The sequence below is a fragment of the Abramis brama genome (assembly GCF_963993115.1).
Source record: "Abramis brama genome assembly, chromosome: 4".
Lineage (NCBI taxonomy): Eukaryota > Metazoa > Chordata > Actinopteri > Cypriniformes > Leuciscidae > Abramis > Abramis brama.
In genome coordinates, this window is record NC_139966.1 from 58,872,924 (window position 1) to 58,880,423 (window position 7,500).

The following is a 7,500-nucleotide window of genomic DNA, read 5'->3' on the forward strand; positions in this document are numbered from 1 at the left end:
GTGTGTGTGTGTGTGTGTGTGTTGGGTAGGTTTAGGGTTAGTGTGTGTGTGTGTGTGTGTGTTGGGTAGGTTTAGGGATAGGGTTAGTGTGTGTGTGTGTGATGGGTAGGTTTAGGGATAGGGTTAGTGTAAGGGAATAGAATATACAGTTTGTACAGTATAAAAATCATTATGTCTATGGAAAGTCCCCATAAAACATGAAAACACTACGTGTGTGTGTGTGTGTGTGTGTGTGTGTGTGTGTGTGTGTGTGTGTGAGAGAGAGAGAGAGAGAGTGTGTGTGTGTGTGTGTGTGTGTGTGTGTGCGCGCTCAATGAGGCAGTAGAGTGTGTGTGATAGTACAGACGAGAAGAACACAGAGTTACAGCACACACTCACTCATCGAGGTCATTCACTCAGAACACAATGAACGCGGGCCACAACCTCGTGTTCTCGATGAACTCCTCATATCTTGAACTCCTCATATCTTGAGCTCCTCATATCTTGAACTCATATCTTGAGCTCCTCATATCTTGAACTCATATCTTGAGCTCCTCATATCTTGAGCTCCTCCTCATATCTTGAGCTCCTCCTCATATCTTGAACTCCTCCTCATATCTTGAACTCCTCCTCATATCTTGAACTCCTCCTCATATCTTGAGCTCCTCCTCATATCTTGAGCTCCTCCTCATATCTTGAACTCCTCCTCATATCTTGAACTCCTCCTCATATCTTGAACCTGTTTCAAAGTTTGTGTTCTCGAGCTCCAAAAACTGTTATTGTGTAAATGAACGGCCAGAACACATTAAAGTTTCTGTTTTCTGTTAGAGCGGTGTGTGTTAGCGGCCCCTAAGTTAATAACTAATGAATGATCTTTACAACGGAAGTGAATCAGTCAAAACTAACTTTAGCTGGACAATAACTTTATTCTAGATCTGCTGTAAAGCCTAAACAATCTCTGTTACTGTAATCTCCTGTTATCACTGCAAAGCTGCTTTGAAACAGTCTTGTTAAAGCACTGTATAAATGAAGGAGACTTGACTTGACAACATGAGCAAAATAACACAATGAAACTGGATGTAACTGAGGTGCTTCTGCTCTGGATTGTGCGCTCACACACGGGAAGTAAGAGAAGCGGGATCATTGTGTTCAGCTGAGCTATGAATAGAGACAATAAAGGAGGTTATGGCTGTAGATAAGGCAGAAGTAAACACTGCGCTCGGCCAGACTGGTTTAGGCTGATCAGAAGCACACGCATCAGCTCCACATTATTATTATTATTATTATTAGAAGGATTTAAAAAGAAATTAATAATATTTTTTTTTTTTTCTTTTGCCTCCTTCCTCGCCCCCCAACCCCCAACCCCAATCTTGATGAAACAAGTTTATAGTTGTTGTTATTATTTATGGATTTTTCAATTGGTATTTATGTTACTCATGATTTTCCAGTAATATATTGGTAAAACTTTACAATAAGGTTCATTAGTTAACATCAGTTAGCATGAACTAATAATGAACTGTACTTTATACAGCATTTATTAATCTTTGTTAATGTTCATTTCAACATATACTAACACTTTATTAAAATCGTGTTAACATTAGTAAATGCACTGTGAACTAACATGAACAAATAATGAACAGGTTTATTTTTATTAACTAACATTAAAAAAAGTAAATAAAGTAACAAATGTATTGCTCCGAGTCCTTGGTTAGATCATGTTAGTTAATACATTAACTAATGTTAACTAATGAACCTTATTTTAAAGTGTTATCGATATCATCTTCTTTTTATTTTTATGTGTTGTTTTTACTATTGGTAAATCTGTTATACTTTACAGCTACTCTCTGGTTTATATTCTCTGGCTCATATGCTTCCATTCCCACAGTTAGATTACATTTACTGATCTCTGATCTTACATTTACACACAAACACACACACACACACACACACACACAGGAATTATCAGAATAGACTTCTGGTGGCTGTTAGTTTGTCCTGTTTTTTTATATATTAGCACATGTATATAGTGTCACAATTTGTGTTTGCATAATTACAATAAATATATATTTTTTAAATCAGCACATCAGAATCACACAGATATGAGAAGTGTTTCGCTTTTGGTCAAACTTCAGAGAAAACAGGAAAATAACACAATCAAGGACGCAAACTTCACTGGAGACTAATTTGCAGATTTGCAAAATGAAGATAAAGATAAGAGACAGAGGAACTGAGTAAAACAATCCAAAACTCCAGAGAGCCGCATGATGTTCCTCCAGAAATCCTCCAGAGACTCAAGCCTCCACTAAACATTACCCAGAGTTCTCAGCAGCAAACGCTTCAATCACGCCTGAACAATCTGTGTGACACCAAACCCATCGGCTCGGGTTCAGTCTCTCACAAAACGCCATAATCACTTCACAGTGAGCTGCCAAAAACATGATATAGTAGTTATTGAAACCAGCAGACGTCACTACAGTAAACGTGCTCACAGACAAACAACACAAACACCAGCTGAAAACATCCAGAAATACTCCAGCCGAATCACAGGCCTCGGTTTCACATGATCCTGGAGTCCCAGAAGAGATGCTGTTTTTAACCTCAGATCTGCTCTGTCCTCCATTACAGAGCAAAACTCTTTCGATAACACTGACAGATGTTGATGATGTGATTGTGCAGCACAGTTGAACAGACGAACGCTATTACATTGTGGGTGTAAATGAATAGTCTTGGAAACCCAAAGCACAGGACAATAGAGACGCCAGAATAACAATATTCATGATCCTCAAGCTGAAAACAGAATTATTTTAGATGAATATGCTTGAACTCTGTCACTGGATAGATATTTTTTAAATAATGTAGGCCACTTTTTACTGATAATGTAAGACATTCGGCATTATAAGGACCCACAAATATTCCCCCATTGAATTATTATGCATTATATTTAACATTATATATAGTAGTTACACTGAAACTGTGTAAATTTCCATTTTGTGTGAACTATCCACAATACATATTGATGCATTTTTGTATTGCCAAATATTGTGACATGATATAATGTTACACCCCTAAAGAATAGAGTCTCATCTACATCAGAGAAGCCTCACGTTTGGGTCAAAACTCACAGGACTAGCTGAAATAACACCACAGCTCAATTAAATTAATGGAAACATGAGCGGTTATGTAACATGGCTCCATATTTAACCCTGTGGCACTGGGACCTGCACTACTCATAACACTAATTACTGAAACTCACTGGAGAGACACCGTCTTGCGTCCCTATTAAGAGCCGTTAACCATTCACTTCCCTACGCCGAACCACCTCACATTAATGCTTCTCAGAATCCACAGGATTTACATTCAAGGTTCAGAAAGTGCTAAATCAGCGTTATTCTATACAGACAATAACTGCAGTGATGTATTAATGAAGTCTGATCTCAGCAGTGATATAAACAACTGCAGTGATGTATTAATAAAGTCTGATCTCAGCAGTGATATAAACAACTGCAGTGATGTATTAATGAAGTCTGATCTCAGCAGTGATATAAACAACTGCAGTGATGTATTAATGAAGTCTGATCTCAGCAGTGATATAAACACAACTGCAGTGATGTATTAATGAAGTCTGATCTCAGCAGTGATATAAACACAACTGCAGTGATGTATTAATGAAGTCTGATCTCAGCAGTGATATAAACAACTGCAGTGATGTATTAATGAAGTCTGATCTCAGCAGTGATATAAACACAACTGCAGTGATGTATTAATGAAGTCTGATCTCAGCAGTGATATAAACAACTGCAGTGATGTATTAATAAAGTCTGATCTCAGCAGTGATATAAACAACTGCAGTGATGTATTAATAAAGTCTGATCTCAGCAGTGATATAAACACAACTGCAGTGATGTATTAATAAAGTCTGATCTCAGCAGTGATATAAACAACTGCAGTGATGTATTAATGAAGTCTGATCTCAGCAGTGATATAAACACAACTGCAGTGATGTATTAATGAAGTCTGATCTCAGCAGTGATATAAACAACTGCAGTGATGTATTAATAAAGTCTGATCTCAGCAGTGATATAAACAACTGCAGTGATGTATTAATGAAGTCTGATCTCAGCAGTGATATAAACACAACTGCAGTGATGTATTAATAAAGTCTGATCTCAGCAGTGATATAAACAACTGCAGTGATGTATTAATGAAGTCTGATCTCAGCAGTGATATAAACAACTGCAGTGATGTATTAATCAAGTCTGATCTCAGCAGTGATATAAACACAACTGCAGTGATGTATTAATAAAGTCTGATCTCAGCAGTGATATAAACAACTGCAGTGATGTATTAATGAAGTCTGATCTCAGCAGTGATATAAACAACTGCAGTGATGTATTAATGAAGTCTGATCTCAGCAGTGATATAAACACAACTGCAGTGATGTATTAATCAAGTCTGATCTCAGCAGTGATATAAACACAACTGCAGTGATGTATTAATGAAGTCTGATCTCAGCAGTGATATAAACACAACTGCAGTGATGTATTAATAAAGTCTGATCTCAGCAGTGATATAAACACAACTGCAGTGATGTATTAATCAAGTCTGATCTCAGCAGTGATATAAACAACTGCAGTGATGTATTAATGAAGTCTGATCTCAGCAGTGATATAAACAACTGCAGTGATGTATTAATGAAGTCTGATCTCAGCAGTGATATAAACAACTGCAGTGATGTATTAATGAAGTCTGATCTCAGCAGTGATATAAACACAACTGCAGTGATGTATTAATGAAGTCTGATCTCAGCAGTGATATAAACACAACTGCAGTGATGTATTAATGAAGTCTGATCTCAGCAGTGATATAAACACAACTGCAGTGATGTATTAATAAAGTCTGATCTCAGTAGTGATATAAACACAACTGCAGTGATGTATTAATAAAGTCTGATCTCAGCAGTGATATAAACACAACTGCAGTGATGTATTAATGAAGTCTGATCTCAGCAGTGATATAAACAACTGCAGTGATGTATTAATGAAGTCTGATCTCAGCAGTGATATAAACAACTGCAGTGATGTATTAATAAAGTCTGATCTCAGCAGTGATATAAACACAACTGCAGTGATGTATTAATCAAGTCTGATCTCAGCAGTGATATAAACACAACTGCAGTGATGTATTAATAAAGTCTGATCTCAGCAGTGATATAAACAACTGCAGTGATGTATTAATGAAGTCTGATCTCAGTAGTGATATAAACACAACTGCAGTGATGTATTAATAAAGTCTGATCTCAGCAGTGATATAAACAACTGCAGTGATGTATTAATAAAGTCTGATCTCAGTAGTGATATAAACAACTGCAGTGATGTATTAATGAAGTCTGATCTCAGCAGTGATACAAACACAACTGCAGTGATGTATTAATAAAGTCTGATCTCAGTAGTGATATAAACACAACTGCAGTGATGTATTAATAAAGTCTGATCTCAGCAGTGATATAAACAACTGCAGTGATGTATTAATGAAGTCTGATCTCAGCAGTGATATAAACACAACTGCAGTGATGTATTAATAAAGTCTGATCTCAGCAGTGATACAAACACAACTGCAGTGATGTATTAATAAAGTCTGATCTCAGCAGTGATATAAACACAACTGCAGTGATGTATTAATAAAGTCTGATCTCAGCAGTGATATAAACACAACTGCAGTGATGTATTAATGAAGTCTGATCTCAGCAGTGATATAAACACAACTGCAGTGATGTATTAATAAAGTCTGATCTCAGCAGTGATATAAACAACTGCAGTGATGTATTAATGAAGTCTGATCTCAGCAGTGATATAAACACAACTGCAGTGATGTATTAATGAAGTCTGATCTCAGCAGTGATATAAACACAACTGCAGTGATGTATTAATAAAGTCTGATCTCAGCAGTGATATAAACAACTGCAGTGATGTATTAATAAAGTCTGATCTCAGCAGTGATATAAACAACTGCAGTGATGTATTAATAAAGTCTGATCTCAGCAGTGATATAAACACAACTGCAGTGATGTATTAATGAAGTCTGATCTCAGCAGTGATATAAACACAACTGCAGTGATGTATTAATGAAGTCTGATCTCAGCAGTGATATAAACACAACTGCAGTGATGTATTAATGAAGTCTGATCTCAGCAGTGATATAAACACAACTGCAGTGATGTATTAATAAAGTCTGATCTCAGCAGTGATATAAACAACTGCAGTGATGTATTAATGAAGTCTGATCTCAGCAGTGATATAAACACAACTGCAGTGATGTATTAATCAAGTCTGATCTCAGCAGTGATATAAACACAACTGCAGTGATGTATTAATGAAGTCTGATCTCAGCAGTGATATAAACACAACTGCAGTGATGTATTAATGAAGTCTGATCTCAGCAGTGATATAAACACAACTGCAGTGATGTATTAATGAAGTCTGATCTCAGCAGTGATATAAACACAACTGCAGTGATGTATTAATCAAGTCTGATCTCAGCAGTGATATAAACAACTGCAGTGATGTATTAATGAAGTCTGATCTCAGCAGTGATATAAACACAACTGCAGTGATGTATTAATCAAGTCTGATCTCAGCAGTGATATAAACACAACTGCAGTGATGTATTAATGAAGTCTGATCTCAGCAGTGATATAAACACAACTGCAGTGATGTATTAATCAAGTCTGATCTCAGCAGTGATATAAACACAACTGCAGTGATGTTTTAATAAAGTCTGATCTCAGCACTAATATTAATTCATGAATTGAGGCGCGTGCTGGTAACTGCGCGTGACAGGCTCTGCCATGGTAACCGAGACAGTATTTACCGCGCGCTCCCATTAAACCAGCAAACGGAACATGACCGTGATCAGCAGACAACAAAATAAACACAATAACAAACACAAAAACACAGCCATGAGGACGAACGAGCTGTTATTCGCGTTTAAATGGAATAAATGCACAAACACCGCCAGTATATGTATACACAATCTACAATTTACAAATACAAGTGTGTGAGTGTGTTTGTGTGTGTAACACGCTCACCTGTTTCTGTGTTTCTCCTCGCTTTACCGCATGACAGAAGCACAAACACACACGGCTCGTCGAGCGACTGTCAGTGAGTTTTTCGGTTTAATGACAAAATGAACACTCGCTTGTGTGAGTTTGAGTCGCGCTCCGCCTCACTGACACACGCGCAGCGCGCGACCCGCCAGCGCCTCCACGCGCGCACACGCGTAATCTCACCTGAGCGCGCAGGTGAACGCGCCATTCAAATTACAGTTTATCTCAATTGCTAAAACAAATTTCTTGAAACCAACATCACTGACTTTCACAAAACCTTAAACACAAAACCAAATTTTCAAACCGCATTCACAGAACCTCTGACTGTGATATATGGCAAAATCAAACAATGCCCTCAGATCATACACACATCAGTCAATATTATAAACACTACAGATCATTCGTTAGACACTACATGA

At 37.3% G+C, this 7,500-nt stretch overlaps 1 protein-coding gene across 10 annotated transcripts in view; it reads right to left on the reverse strand.

The window, feature by feature from the left end:
• eps8a (EGFR pathway substrate 8a, signaling adaptor) overlaps window positions 1–7,240 on the reverse strand; it is a 45,696-nt gene extending 38,456 nt beyond the window's left edge. For 3 of the 10 annotated variants that reach the window (XM_084111385.1, XM_084111379.1, XM_084111386.1), the window contains exon 1: window positions 7,064–7,216. The gene's annotated coding sequence lies outside the window, so the exon portion shown is untranslated. Of the gene's footprint in view, window positions 1–7,063 lie in introns of all 10 variants that reach the window. The other 7 variants (XM_084111388.1, XM_084111382.1, XR_014605779.1 and 4 more) reach the window with 6 other exon arrangements.
• Window positions 7,241–7,500: the final 260 nt, after the last annotated feature.